This window comes from Podarcis melisellensis (genome assembly GCF_964234715.1).
Source record: "Podarcis melisellensis genome assembly, chromosome: 2".
NCBI lineage: Eukaryota > Metazoa > Chordata > Lepidosauria > Squamata > Lacertidae > Podarcis > Podarcis melisellensis.
This window is the reverse complement of record NC_138529.1, coordinates 5,509,626-5,525,556: the sequence shown is the minus strand read 5'-3', so window position 1 is coordinate 5,525,556 and position 15,931 is coordinate 5,509,626. Positions and strand designations below refer to the sequence as shown.

Sequence of the window (15,931 nt, the reverse complement as noted above, 5' to 3'; positions counted from 1 at the left end):
TTACCTCACTCAGGTAACTTCGGATAACACTTCATGCATCTGACAAAGCTGACTCTTGTTCATAAAAGCTTCTGCCATAATAAATTCTCTGGTGTGGTAACATCTACAGCAGAAGGTGAGGCATTTGGGCATATTCTGAAACAAATTATTTCAACATAAATAAAGATATTTTGAAGAGGCTTTGTGTTGAAAACCCTAAATATGCAGGCGGGGTGGGGAATGACCTAGTGTAACTCCGACCACATTTCCACCATTCTGCACACCTGTTCACCTTGAAATGAAAAGCGCCTTATGTATATCTATCCAACTAATGGGATATTCTCTGTGTGTAATGAGGACTTTCTCCCAAGTAATCATGCAGAGGATTTGCCAGCCTAAAGGGCAGCAGAATTAAAAGCATAGGAAGTAGGATGTAAAACCTTGTTTTGAGCAAGTCCAGTTATGAAGTAAGCTGGCTTCCTCCTTCTCACCCCCATTAAGAAGGAATCAGGTAACAACTTGTTAAGTAAGTTGAAAACAAGGTTTACTTACTTCATAAACATGCATTGGCTCACAGCAATGGCTGTGTTGAACCATAGGCGAGTTGTTCCAGGAGCTTTGCTAGCACTAGCTGAGTACTCAAGACAACCTCACAACTGGTGGCAGCTGTAGCGCTAAGCTTTCGTGTAACACACTTGGGAAGCAGGCTAATTGACCTGCTCAAGGAAGGCAGTTACCACCATCCATGGGTGTGTGATACTATGTTCCAGGTCTAACTGGAGCAATATCAGCTGCCTGTGGGGAACCTTGGGTGTGGTGGAGATCATGGCTACCTGTGGGCTGCTCTACTGTATAGAAAGCATTTGCTCCAGGGCCTGGTTGCAGACAAGCCATTTCCTTGCTGTGGAGTCTGTCCCACAATGTGCTGGAAGCAGGGCCAAGGAGGGGGCCTTCAGACCTTTTGTTGTGAGTTTGCTTTTCCTTTAAATAAACTACTACACCCTGATCAACCTGGTAGTGTGGATAGTTTTCTTTGGGATGCTGAGTATCCCGAACCCTGGGAGCCCTCCTCTTGCTCTGCGGGACAGAACAATGGCATTACAGTGGTACCTCGGGTTAAGTACTTAATTTGTTCTGGAGATCCGTTCTTAACCTGAAACTGTTCTTTACCTGAAGCACCACTTTAGCTAATGGGGCCTCCTGCTGCCGCCACCATGCAATTTCTGTTCTCATCCTGAAGCAAAGTTCTTAACCCGAAGTACTATTTCTGGGGACGCTGTAACCTGAAGCGTATGTAACCCGAGGTACCAGTGTAGTAAAAAAAACCATACAGGATAGATTTTCTCAAAATCTGTACATAAAATTAATAGATATTAACATCTGTAAAAAGTAATAACTAGCCAACGGTACTGTAGTGTAGTTAGTACTATATGTTCCATGCTCTCCGGGGAGGAAGGAAAGTGACGCCACACGGAGCCCTCTCTACCTGCCTGGCAGCGATACAGCTCTGCGGACTTCATGCTTTCTCACGCCAATTTGTTGGGTCTGGCTGCTCCCTCCCACGTCGGCAGCCTCCGCACCGGTCACTCTTCCGGGCCGCTATTCCAGCCGCCCTGCGGGGGACCCGCCAGCGCCTCGCTCCGTCCGCCCCCTCCCTCCCTCCCTCTCCAAGGCCAGCCAAGCGGCCCAGGGTCTGGCGCGCGGGCGCGTCGCGGTTGCCAAGGCAACCGTGACCTAGGCGCGTCGGTGGCAGCGGCGTCGGCGGCGTCGTGACGCGCGCAGGGTTACGGCCTCACGTACCGGGGCGAGTGACGCAAGCGGCGGGCGCACGCACATGCACATACACACACACGCGCGCGCGCGCGCGGCCAGGGGGAGGGGCCGGCGCTTCTTTCCCTTTTTCTGTTTCTTTTTTTTTTTCCTCCCCCCCTTTCTTCCTCCCCCCCCTTTCTCCTCCTCCTCCTCCTCCTTTTTTAAATATTGTTTTTGGAGAAAGGTGCTGTTGTTCCCCCTCCCTCCCTCTTCTTCTTCTTTTGCCCCTCTTTTCTCCCCTCTCCACACCGGCGGCGGCCTTACCTGTCCTCACGAGCCCCCTCGGCCAGGTACCACCACAGCCGCCGCGCCAGGCCCCCCCCTGCCCGCCTGCCTTGCTCGCTCGCTGGGCCTGCCGGGCCTTGACCCCCGCCTCGGGGCCAAGCTTTGGACGGGCCGGCCGGGGCGGCTGAGGCCATTTCCCTCTTCCCTCCGACCCTCAGCGCCCCCCTCCAGCCCCAGCCCCCCCCCTGCACTTGTTGCTCCGAAGGGCCTCCTCCCGCCGCCTCTCTCTCTCCCCCCACCTCCACTTTCTCTTTGCCTCCTCTACCTCCGCTCCGTCTCTCACGTCAGAGGAAGCGGGGAGCACAGCGGGTCCTTGGGCTCCCTTCCCCGCCCCGAGGAGGAGGAGGAGGAGGAGGAGGAAGGCAGGCGGCGACAACAGCAGCACCGCCCGGACACGGCAGCGAGGGGAGGGGGGCACAGGTTCCCCTCCTCTCTCCCCCCAAGGTAAGCGCGATCTCGTCCAAAGTGGGGCTGGGATTGGAATCCCCCCCCCCAATTTGTCTTTCCGCTTTTGGTATTGCGAGTTGTAGTTTCGGGGTTCGGGCGATTTTGGGGGTGGCAAAGGCGGGTGGAGGTGCTGCTGCTGCTTTAGAGGTTCCTTGTTTGTTTTGTTTAAAGCCCCTTCCACGGTTAGTGCTCTGCGTAGGGGAAGACTTCGTTGTCCCGGATGTAGGAGATACTGGAGGTTATATTTCCTGCTCCACCTGTGCAACAGGTCCGAATCCGAACAATGAATGGGGTTAAGAGAGTATTTGGAGTCTGTGTGGAAGCAGAGAATGATGGACAGTGGTGTGTGCCGTCGGAAACTATTTGCTCCGCTTGGTCTCCCTCTTCGCTCCCGCCTCGTGTTCAGAGAACGCAGCTGTCGAGAGAATCTTAGCAGAGACTCTTGTGCCCTCCTTCAGGGTAGCGCTTCAGATCTTCATTTCTCGGTCAAGTGGGGCAGATCAAGCTGTGGCCGTGGCAGTTGCAAGAGCTGAGGCATATTCCTTTATCCCAGCCATGCTCTGAGATTCTCACCCTGGTAGATTTGGTACAGAGGCTCTGCTTTTTGCTTATTTGCAGGCTGGATCACCTTATCTCCTGGTTGCCTGTGGCTCCTAAATATCCAGCAGTGGAGGTGTAAAAAGCATTTTCATCTGCTGCTAATGTCAGGAGATTTGGTAGCAGCATGATGTTGTAAAGTTCTGAGAAATACGGAGAATGCTAATGATAGCAGCTGTGTGTTGGGTTCAATAAGCGAGGACAGGGAGATGTTCTCAGTGTTGACAGCCTCTCAATTCTGGAACTCCTCCCATTGTGATTTTGCCAAAAACCAAGTCTGAGCAGCTTTTGGAAACAAGTCTACCTGTAAATGAGTTAAAGCATTGGTTTTCAACCAGTGTTCTATGGCACCCTGGGGTGACTTTAGGAACATTCAGCATTCAGGGGAGCCCGTGGGGGGGGGTCCTTTCATTAACTTGCAGCCCATATCTTTCTGCATTATCTTTCTCTCTGAGGAACATTCAGGGTAGCCAGCAGCTTTTAACTTGCAGCCCGTATCTTCCTGAAATAAAACAGCAACAAAAATGTGGTGAAACACTTTTGCAAGACTGTTTATCTTCTTAAAATCTACCCCCCCCCCCGAACAAAAATCCTTCCCAGCTTCAGTAACAGTTTTACACAGAGGGCTTGAGAAATGCAAGAAAAGTTCCTGGTGTGTGTTTGTGATGATATCCGGAAATGGGTTCATATCACTATCACTCCTTCGAGGGAATAACAGATAGTCCTTTATTTGGTCTTGCCAAGCTGTTGAGTACTCTCATGCAGTAGGTTCTCCCAGTTAAGTATGCATGATGTGCCCCTTTATTTATTTATTTTGCTTTGCAAGTTTAAGTAGTGGCCCCTGTGGTTTGGGTGTGATGTTCTACAACATGTCTCTTCTGCTACAACTTATTCAGCATTTTCTTTTTTTTGTTCTTGTGAAGTCACTCCAAGGACCATCTTCGTTCTTTAAGGAAGAGGGACTTTTGATCCACAGCAACAGAGGGGACTTGTTGTTAGTGCTGAGGGCCTCATTCTATCAGATATATGGTCAGGGGCTGTCAGCAGGTGGATATAATGTCAAAGGTGGACTGGGCGCCCCTGTTTGCTTGCTCTTCCTCTCTTTCCCCACCGCCAGCCCCACAAGCTCGGGGGACAGCGGGGAGGCAGAGAGCGCCTTCCCGCTGTTCCCCGACCTGGTTTGGAGGCTGGCGGTGGAAGCTGCCTGCATCCCGAAGCTTGGGGCGTGCTGAGCCACGCGCCCCGGGCTTCAAGAAGATATCCACAAGCCTGGGGAGACCGGCACGACTTCCCCCCGGGCTCCCTAGGCTTGCGGATAGCAGCCTGTTCTGGGGACTGGGGTCGGGGAAAGCTTGGGCTTTCCCTGCCCCTGCGCCTGGAGGGGGAAATTTTTTTTTTCTTTATTCCCCCCCCCCCAAAAAAAAACTAGGTGCGCCCTATGGGGTGAAAAATACGGTAACAACAACAACAATAATAATATTGGAAAATATTCTAACATTTTATTCCCTTGTAAATAAATGACCTTTCATGTCTTGACCTGAGTGTGACGTGCCTCCTGATACTTTCTTCAGAGGACGTTGGGGGCAGAATAATGGGTGTTTCAAGAGTGGTAGTTGCTGAATGGAGACAAGATGCCCTCTGTCAGTTTCCTTTCAAGATAGATAGCAGGCTAACAGATTGAGGTTGAATCCTGACAAGACAGAAGTACTGTTTTTGGGGGACAGGAGGTGGGCAGGTGTGGAGGATTCCCTGGTCCTGAATGGGGTAACTGTGCCCCTGAAGGACCAGGTGCGCAGCCTGGGAGTCATTTTGGACTCACAGCTGTCCATGGAGGCACAGGTCAAATCTGTATCCAGGGCAGCTGTTTACCAGCTCCATCTGGTACGTAGGCTGAGACCCTATCTGCCTGCGGACTGTCTTGCCAGAGTGGTACATGCTCTGGTTATCTCCCGCTTGGACTACTGCAATGCGCTCTACGTTGGGCAACCTTTGAAGGTGACCCGGAAACTACAACTAATCCAGAATGCGGCAGCTAGACTGGTGACTGGGAGCGGCCGCCGAGACCATATAACACCGGTCTTGAAAGACCTACATTGGCTCCCAGTACGTTTCCGAGCACAATTCAAAGTGTTGGTGCTGACCTTTAAAGCCCTAAATGGCCTCGGTCCAGTATATCTGAAGGAGCGTCTCCTCCCCCATCGTTCTGCCCGGACACTGAGGTCCAGCTCCGAGGGCCTTCTGGCGGTTCCCTCCCTGCGAGAGGCCAAGTTGCAGGGAACCAGGCAGAGGGCCTTCTCGGTGGTGGCGCCCGCCCTGTGGAATGCCCTCCCACCGGATGTCAAGGCGATGGACAACTACCTGACATTCAGAAGACATCTGAAGGCAGCCCTGTTCAGGGAAGTTTTTAATATGTGACATTTTAGTGTATTTTTCATTTCTCTTGGAAGCCGCCCAGAGTGGCTGGGGAAACCCAGCCAGATGGGCGGGGTACAAATAATAAATTATTATTATTATTATTATTATTATTATTATTATTATTATTATTATTATAGCAGCCATTCACTGGTCCTAGGTAGTCCAAGTAAGCAACTTTTGCTGCAGTGGGTGGATTATGCAGCAACATTACTTGTGGTATATTTGAAATAAAGTGTTTATTTTCTCTGTGAAAAGGGAAACCTGTTCAGTTGCTCAACTTTAGTATGTAGAAGGTCTTATTTGTTACCTGGCTTTGATATATACTCCTTGGGGAAGACCACTCCTGCTGTGAACCCAAAAGTACCTCCTTGGAAGTAAATTCTCTTAAAGGCAACAGTGCTTCTAAGTAAATGTGCTCAAGGCTACAATTCTAGACACACTTATTAGAGAATAAGTAGAATTGAATTCAGTGGGATATGTTGAATAAATGTGCCCGAGTTTGTTTTGCATGTCAGAATCTGGGCTGCTAGCCTTGGAAAAACCTTAGGCTTCCATCCATATTGTTTCCTTGCCTGGGCAGGATATTTCTGGGGACGGATACGTTTAAGACTATGTACTAGGATACAGATGTATTGCGGCCATGTAAGCATCTAAAGATAGAAACTGTGAGCTCTTCAGGGGAGGGAACTGAGCAAAATCTGTAGGAGTGAAAATACAGTGACCTCTCTAAGAATTTCTGATGACACTGGGTTCTATTTCTGACCTTGCCATCTTACCAAGGGAGAGGGCAGTTAGTCATGAAGGCTTGTTTCCATGTTTTACAGTGGCATGGGATTGATTCTCATTGCCTAGACTTTTATCCCAGAAAGAGATAAATTCAAAGCAGACTGGCCATTTATGTTTAATTCCAAGCCCCTTGCCTGAGAGTGGACCTCATGAAAATGGGACTTATTTCTGAGTAGATGGATATAGGATTGCACTTCAAGAGAGGTTCCCAACAGTGTGTTCTCATTGTGCTGAAAGCTGCTTATACTGTGACATACCATTGGTCCTTCTAGCTTAATATTGTTTGCCCTGACTAACAGTAGCCCTCCGGTGTTTCAGACAGGGGGCATTCCCAACCCTACCTGGAGATGCTAGGGCTCAAAGCTGGGACCTTTGGCATGTAAAGCTGATTTCCCCCCTTTGAGCCGTCGCCCTTCTCCTTGGGTTGGTACAATGTGATGGCAGTCCTTTGTCTCTGCTAGGGTGGTTGAATTCAGTCAGTACCCTGGAAAGTCATCTCTCTCTCTCTCTCTCTCTCTCTCTCTCTCTCTCTCTCTCTCTCTCTCTCTCTCTCTCTCTCATACACACAAAATCTTCACCTGTTGACAGAAGGTAGGAGCATGTGTGTCCCAGACTAGAACTCTGGAGAGCAGGAGCCTATACTTGTCCATGTCTTCAAATTTAGTTGTGTCTCCTCTCCCTTAAACTTGAGATCATTTTACTTATCCTTTTATGTACATTAAGCTCCTTGCCCATTCATACTCCAGATAGGGGATTTGTGGGAACAGCCTGGGTTGTGGAGCAACTTTGAAAAAAGTCCAAGCATCTAGAAACAAGTAGCTATCATCTAAGAAGTTGATAGAAAAATTCAGTAAGGTTTAGGGCTTGCATCTAGGTTTTGTTTTTGTTTTTTCATTTGCAGATACAGTATAAAAAAGAAGCAACTCAATTCACTGATATTAATAGTTAAAATACTCCATCCATCTTGACTTAGACTCATAAATTAATGTAGGCAACCTATATGCCCAAATATGTATCAAAATGATATTGATGATTATAAACTGTACACTCAAATGTAGAAAAGGTGGTGAACTTTTCAGAGCACTGAGATGATTGGTGTTTATTCTTCCAGCCTTGTGGTGTAAGTCTCTTTGCAACCATAAGACAGTGTTAGAAATTAGCCAGGCACATTTTGCACAGGTCCAATTGTGACCACATGGAGATATCTGGATGCCAGGTTGGTGAATGACATCTCCATCTGGCTGGCCCCTCCAGCTTTCTTCAGCAGGTAAGGAGAAGAGCTTATTTATTGCATTTATATCCCACCTTTTTCTCCAAGTAGTACATGGTTCACCTCCCTCCTCAGTTAATCCTTACAACGACCATATGAGGTGGGTTCAAAGACTGTGACTGGCCCAAGGTCACCCAGTGAACTTCATGACTGAGGGGGGGATATGAACCCTGGCCTTCCAGGTCATAGTCCAACACTCTTAACCACTACAACACCCCGGCTTCCTAGAGTACTTCTGCTATGAAACAGCTATATAAATTTAGTAGGCAAATAAATAAGGGGGAAGCAAAATATCACTTAGAGAAGGATCTGAAATACTTCCCTTGAAGCTTGTTTGTGGTTTTTTTTTTAACCAATAAATTTTTATTGATTTTCATTAAACATACATTCATTATACAAATAAATCCCACATATATCTTTGATTCTGCCGAGCTTCATACTTCCCTCCACCCCTTCGGTAAGTATAATATATTTTCTTACATCCCGTATTCTGTTTGTTTATCTGCTTTACCCCATGCTGTTAGAGTTAATCTAACCCTGCCAGTGTCTTTAAGGTTTTACAATTGTCTCTTATATACACCAAATATTTGCTCCAACTTTCATAAAACTTCTGTTCATCCTGGTCTTGTATTTTTACTGATAATCTGGCCAGTTCTGCATAATTCATCATTTTAACCTGCCATTCCATGTAGTAGGTATTACATCTGTTTTCCAATTCTGGGCCAGCATAGTTCATGCTGCCGTCGTGGCATACAGAAAAAGATTTTTATCTTTCTTTTTAAGTTCCTTCCCTGTCAGTCCCAATAGAAAGGCTTTGGAGGTTTTTTTTTAAAGTGTACTTAAAAACTTTTTAAAGTTCATTATAAATTAATTCCCAGAAGCCCTTCACTTTACCATAGGTACACCAAATGTGGTAGAGGTCTCCTCCCTCCGCCTCTTCACATTTCCAACATTTCTTGTTTTTCATTTTGTACATCTTTGCCAGTTTCACCGGCGTAAGAGGCCACCTATACATTATTTTCCATATATTCTCCTTCAATGTCGTACAGGCCGTAAATTTCAGATTTACATTCCATAGTTCATGCCACACGAAGCTTGATTGTGTTTTAATCTGGATTGCTTTATTTGATGTTTTAATGTGTTGTAAATGGCTTTGAGATTTTTTTCTTTAAAATATAAAATGGTATAGAAATGAAATTAATAATAATAAATGTAGAATCATAGAGCTGGAAGGAACCCAAGGGTCATCTAGTCCAACCCTCTGCAATGCAGGAATCTCAGCTAGAGCATCCATGACAGATGGCCACCCAACCACTGCTTAAAAACCTCCAAAGAAGGAGAGTCCACCACCTCCCGAGGGAGACTGTTCCACTGTCGAACAGCTCTTAATGTCAGAAAGTTTTTCCTGATATTTAGTCGGAATCTTCCTTCTTGGAGCTTGAAGCCATTGGTTCAAGTCCTACCCTCCAGAGCAGGAGAAAACAAACCTGCTCCATATTCCATGTGATAGCCCTTTAGATATTTGAAGGTGGCTATTATCTCTCCTCTCAGTCTCCTCTTTTTTCAGGCTAAACATCATTGGCTCCTTCAAGCGCTCCTTGTAAGGCTTTGTTTCCAGACCCTTGATCCTCTTTGTTGCCGTCCTCTGCACATATTCCAGCTTGTCAACATCCTTCTTAAATTGTGGCACCCAGAATTGGACACAGTATTCCAGGTGTGGTCTAAGGCAGAATAGAGTGGTACTATTACTTCCCTTGATCTGGACACTATACTTCTGTTGATGCAACCTAGAATAGCTTTAGCTGCTGGATCACATTAAGCTTGTGGTCCGCCAATAAACAATGAAAAATAAATAGGAACAATAAACTCTATGGGGGGGGGGGAGAGGGATGGCGCCTAGACAGCCTGTTGTGGCAACTGTGACCTAGGTTTACGTTGCCATTTGATGATCAGCTTGTATGTCTGAGTTTCTAACACTTTAAGGGCTTGTAGGTTCCACTTTCCTTGTCCATCTGTTGGGTCCTACATTCCAGGAATATGATTTAAGAGTGTATGAACTTCTGCAAATATCAATGATTTTTCCAAATCAAAGTTAATACAAGCAGTAATTTCTCACCAGAAAGAGTCCTTGACAGGACATGCCCACATCTTTTCCTTCCAGTATGTCTTATCAGTTGCAGTATTTCAGATTTCGGCAGGGCTGGCTCCTAAAAACACTAGTCATACTCTGAGTATGGGTCTACTTAGAGTATGACTTAGTTGGATATCTTCCCACGGTGTTGGTGACAAGGAATTCCAACATTTTCTCCCATGCCTGTTTTGAAAGTAAGTAAAAGTCAGACTTCCAGTTTGTGAGAAGATGTATATCCTCCTTTTTAAAAAGGTGTCTAGTTTTGTTCCATTTCTTGGACTTTGCATTGAGCACAAATTTTCATTGAGTTTTGGAAGCTGCCTTATGTACTAGATCAGATGAACTGAAAATATTCAGACAGTTTTTACGATTGCTCACTACTATCATAATGGACAGCAGAGACAATAACTGAATAGAATTGTTTCCCCTTAGATAAAAACAACAACACCTTGATATACTGCAGCATTGATCATGATTCTGTGGTGTTGCTTACCTTCTCTAATCTTGGATGTACAATATATGCACAAGAATTTCCCACCTCCATCAGTTTACAGTTTAGTGGTTATCCTGCTTGCTAAAATGGAACAGATGAACACATGTGCATGCCTACAAAAGAAAACACAGCTGGCAGCAGAGTTAATTTTAGACTTCGTCTATATCCACAGCTTTGTGGAAAGGAATTCCACCAGTGACAAATATCAATGGAGTCTTTTGACCTTTGACAGTTGATCAGTTCTTGTAGGGTAGAAACCATTGTGGAATTCAGCATTGAAAAGTCAGCCATCATTTAGAATAATGAAGATATCTCCTTTTACCTTTGTGCTCTGCATAACATTGGCAGCTGCTGACCTTCACCCTACTTTTAAAGCTCAAATTGGTAGTTCTTCAATTAGTGAAATTTTTACAGAATTAGTGAAGTCTCTTTTTACAGAATCAGTAGCTTATCAGCTGCTGGACTTGCAGCTTTAAAATGACTTATTAAAGCCATTTATTTCCCCAGTTAGCTTGGCATATTTCTATGGAAATAGAAATTCCTCCTCTTATTAGGCCAAAGACTCTGTAGAAGCAAGGATGAGACTGTCTCAGGCTTATTCAATTGCTCATTTGTTGGATACTACTAGTTGTGACAAGGCAGCTTCTGTGCTGGACATCTGCCCCTTCAGAAGATGTTTTGTTGGAGGTGTTAAGAGGGTTTGGCTTGTACTCTATTGCTTTTAGCAATTCAAATGGGGTGAAAACCAGGGAAAACTTGATTTAGTGTAGGGGCATTTGGGGATTTCTGTTTACAGTATTTGTAAAGTAAAATGTCTACATGCGGTCATCCAAACTGCTTAAACTGAGAGAGTGGGAGTTCTGGATAGGTAGGAGTCTCTATTGGGAAAGATATAGATGCCTTTATAGGGTACATGTGGTCAAAAACTCCTAGATGTCTCATAGAATCAGAGTTAGAAGGGACCCTGAGGACCATCTAGTCCAACCGCCTGGAATCCAGGAACATGCAGCTGTCCCTTATGGGGATCAAACCTGCAACCTTGGAATTGTCAAGGTGCCCTGGAAGCCAGGAGGTCGGAACTTAGTTAAATTATTGAGTTTTCCTCTGTATTTCCTCTTTGCTTATCATGCTTAGGACCAACTCTGATTGCCTTCTTAGCTCAAAGGTCAGAGGAGCTGAATATTGTTGTGGCAAGGGCTGCAGAGAAGTAAGGAAGACTTGATGTCTAATGTGCTTCCTGTTTCCATTTTGGATGTGCCACAATATGAATGCGTATGCTGTTGGCAGGATGGAATGGCTATATCTTAATTTGAAATAAAAAAAATTCTTGATTTTCCAGAGACTTATAGCTTTGATATTAATTAATATCCTGTTCTATGCTTTTTGGGGGTAATTTTAGCAGCAATATGACTTGTTTAACTTGAATTATTAAAATATGAAAACTGTGAAGCAACAGCAGACTTAAAATGGGAAACACACTGAACCTGAGAAATCCTTTAAATAAAACTTGCCTAAATATTAGATAAGGGAATATCCAGAGTTAAAATGATTCAATGTGTGCTCAACAATTCATGTGAAAGTATTTCTACTTGGGCATATATGAAAGGCAACCATGATGAGGTAGCTGTTTTGAAAAAATTATGAAGATGGAGAACCACCTTTGAGCTACTTTATTTTGAACCAAGGTATGGTTACCATTAAACTCAACCTGATCTATAAGGGAAGGTGCGTGCATAGATGCAAGCTTCTGTACTACATATGCCGTGTGAATGCTTAATCCCATTATAATGATCATCTGGGCCTTACTGGATTTGCTGGAGTTGCCTCTATGCTAATAGAGATGCAAAGCTGGGTTGGAGCCTTTAAGTTCTTTAACCTGGGTATGGGCTAGTACATATTGAAGCTTGCATTTATTGTTAAAATGGTAATGGAATTCAAGATTGAGCAGATCATGATGAAAATGAATGGCTTATACAGATACTAGTTTTATTGGTTTTTACGAACACAGCGTTTTCTCATTCAAACAGCAAAGGAAATTTTAAGAATTGAGAAGCTAATGAAATCTGAAGAGCTTTTGGATCAGAAAATCAGATGTGAAAGAAAACTGTCAATTATATGCATATCATAATGCATATAGCTGGTTTTAATGTAGAGAAATGGCAGGAGAGCTTGGAGAGCATGGAATTAAAATAATAAAATCATAACGTTGGAAGAGATTCCAAAGGTCATCTAGTCCAACCTGTTGCAATTCAGGAATCTCAGCTAAAGTATCCCTGACAGATGGCCATCCAACCTCTGCTTAAAAACCTCCAATGGGGAGCCCCAGTGTTAGAAATTAGCCAGGTGCATTTTGCATTTGCCTTTTGACCACTTCTGACCAACTGAAGATGCCTGGGCACCAGGATTGCACCTGACATATCCACTATCTGGGGATCACTGGATCTGGACAGTTTTCACACACTAATACCCCATCCTGTAGAATTCTATCCATTACATGTTATTTGCACAGTTGGAATGAATTTCTGGAACCAAGTTGCTTTTTCTGTGCAGCATAGGCAGGAGCAGTCGCCATTAAGAAAAAGCAGTAGGAATAGGCCAGTATATATGTGTGGACTGTCCTTGGGTCAAGTGACTTTTCTTTTAAGTTCTCAAAGCTCTTAACCATCTCAAGGGTGTCATCTGAACTAGCCAGTTGTTTAGCTGAGAGTCAATCACAGTCAGTCCTTCATTTAAAAAATAAGACTTTACAGCCGTGGTGCCCAAAATGGCAACTAGACAGTCTGTTTGGGTGATTTCAACCTTGGTACAAGGAGCCATTTGGTGAGTTTCTAACAGTGGAGAGCCTCCTCAGGGTGTTCATTCCACTGTCGAACAGCTCTTATAATCAGAAAGTTCTTTCTTATGTTTAGTCGGAATCTCCTTTCTTGTAACTTGAATCCATTGGTTCGGGCCCTACCCTCTGGAGCAGCAGAAAAGAAGCTTGCTTCATTTGAAGGAGGCACAGTACAAGCCGATGTATCCTTGGTAAAAGATTAAAATAGGGCCAATGGGATACCAGCGTTGACTTGTTGGAAATCGAATTGCAGAACTAGATAGAATTGGATTCTCTAAACCAGGGGTGGCCAACTTCCAAGAGACTGCGATCTACTCAAAGACTGGCAGTGATCTACCCCCCTTTTGAGGGGTTCATGTCAAAGTTGCTGAGCTTTATTTTATTTTTTTAGGGAGCGTGAAAGCCCCATTTTGGGAGGTCAGGGCAAAGGTTTTGAGCTTTTTTTAGGGGAGCCCAACTTGTTGGGCTTCTTTGGGGGGAGCCAGTGATCTACCACAGACGTCCAATGATCTACCTGTTGGACGTGCCTGCTCTAAACTAAAGATCATGATGTAACAACATAAATATTTGAAATCACTCCCCCCCCTTAAAACATAAGTAATGCCAATTTAAAAAACAACCCCAAATCCTTAAAATGACAGGTATGTGAGATCAATAGAGCAGAAGTGTAATTTAAGAAATGCTTAATTTATGTTACCTTTTGTGGAAATGTGGAACTGTTTTTTCTTTTTTATCATTTTTTTAAAAAATATGGTTTAAAGTAAAAGAAGTTATGTGGCAGGACATTCTTTTTGCATGAAGTGCTTTTGTGTGTGTCTGTCCTGGATTTACTGCCTGTCATTAGCTGACCCAGAGTTTGAGTATTATGGGGGGAGCAAATCTCTCCATCCACTTTCTCCAATGAATGCATAATTCTGTAAACCTCTGTCTTATCTTCATCCCATACTTGACTCCTTCCACCCCGGCCCCAAATTCAAACACTTCAGCCTTTTCTTGTAGGGAAGGTGCTCCAAAGCTTTGATTGCACTCTACCTTTTACAGCTTCATAATACCTTTTTGAGTGACTGGGATTATACATAACATTCCAGATATGGCCAGACTGCAGATTAGTATAAAGGAATTGTGATACTGGTTATTTTACTGGTGATGGAGAAGACTAGGATGAGGAATTTCTCCCTGGCTGTGCCTGCTTTTTATCCAGCTTGAAGAAGGATGTGAAGCAAGACTTTGGATAACTTGTCCAAATTGTAACTCCTCACTTTGCTAGTAGTTGACATGCTGAAACTTCATAAGGGATTTGAGGCTAGGCTATAGCCTTGAGGCAAATCATTATGTGTAGGTTTAGTGATTTTTGTTGGTACTTGCAGCTGTGAAAGAGTAGTTTGGGCTGTCCATTTGTAAATGGAAAGGCCTATTGCTGCCTATTAAAAGTGGTGGGAATAGATTGGAATTTGCAAGGTCCCTCTAATTGGTTTAGGAATTAAAGGGATGCAAATTGAAATTTGAACTATAGACATAAGCTGCTAGACCTGATTGGGTCTAGCTTAGCCAAGGTCATCTCCTGTTGTGCCACCGCCGCCAGGCTTCACAGGGTGCCACCACTACTGCCACCACCTACCGCTGCCATCATGAGGCCTCACAAGCTGCTGCTGCTTGTGCCGCTGCAAGGCCTTGCAGGTGACCACCACTGACAGCTTCTGTTGCTGCTGCGAGGCCTCACAGTCTGCTGTTGCCACCTTGAGGCCTTGAAGGCTGCTGCTGCTACTGCCACCGCCTCCCCATCGCCGCCACAAGGCCCCACAGGCGGCCGCTGCTACTCCACCAGCTCCCGTCACCACCGCGAGGTCTCGTAGGCCACCACTGCTTGTGTTGTGGGTTGGGGGGCAGGGAGTTTCCTCCCACTTGCAGCAGCATAGTGCCACAGACAGCTAACAAGGGACTCCAATCATCACGCACACACACACTCGTATACACACGAGAGCTTGATCACGGGAGCAAGGAAGCAAGTAACTTGGACAGGAAAGAGTTAAACACACAGAGAGGCACGCACAGAGAGAGCAGCAACATCACACAGAAAACTAGTTCTCAAAGAGTTGCAGCTATTTGTAGCAATGGCAGGACACATCTAACTCCTTCTTTTCATCAGCACCTGTGGTGAGGTGAATGAATTGGTTCAGTACCAAGGGCTTCAGTGGAAATCTGTCTTACAAAAGAGAACCGTTTAATTGAACAACATAAAATAGAAGTTTTACTATATCATTATAAAAGTTAACAATTTCATTCCATATATACTTATCTAACGTATTATTATTTTCCAAATACATATATGTTTATTTTTAACCCACTATATTTTGTATAAATGCATTCCAAATGTCAAGGTCAATTTAGCATGGGAAAAGGAGTCAAATCTATTTTTATTAAACATTATATTGCATATCTTTCTAACTGAACTAATTGTTTCCAGGGTCCATCAAACCAAATATGCTATATATGTATATTCTAAAGTTCCCCTGAACAGAAAATTAACACCAATTGTGGGCTTCCAGTATTTTATACTTGACAATAAGAAAGCATGGTGATATAACTCCAGATTTGGAATGCCAAATCCTCCTTCATTCATTTTTAGTTGCATTTGTTGTAAAGATACCGTGATCACTTTGAAAATCTGACTTGAGCTCTGAAGGTCTGCAACTAATTTGAAATATATTTTTCATTCATAATTTAACATATTATTCATGTTGTTTTCATGAACACAGCCAATTACATGCTGCAATTGATAATGCAAGTTGAGTGCAATATGCTTATCTTTTTTCCTAAAATGGTTAACACTCAAATGAGAAGAATTTAGCCATGGGGGAAAATTAATTAGTTCTTATTTAAAAA

General features: G+C 44.3%; 1 long non-coding RNA gene across 5 annotated transcripts in view; it reads right to left on the bottom strand.

Annotated features, from left to right (window-relative positions):
* Positions 1–15,931, bottom strand: part of LOC309364064 — a 75,882-nt gene that overhangs the window by 8,470 nt on the left and 51,481 nt on the right. The window contains exons 2-3 of one of the 5 annotated variants that reach the window (XR_014165704.1): positions 2,342–2,505; positions 5–135 (exon numbers count right to left, since the gene is read on the bottom strand). This is a non-coding gene — a long non-coding RNA (uncharacterized lncRNA). Of the gene's footprint in view, positions 1–4; positions 136–531; positions 1,244–1,465; positions 1,616–2,055; positions 2,257–2,341; positions 4,179–15,931 lie in introns of those variants that run through there. The other 4 variants (XR_014165705.1, XR_014165706.1, XR_014165707.1 and 1 more) reach the window with 4 other exon arrangements.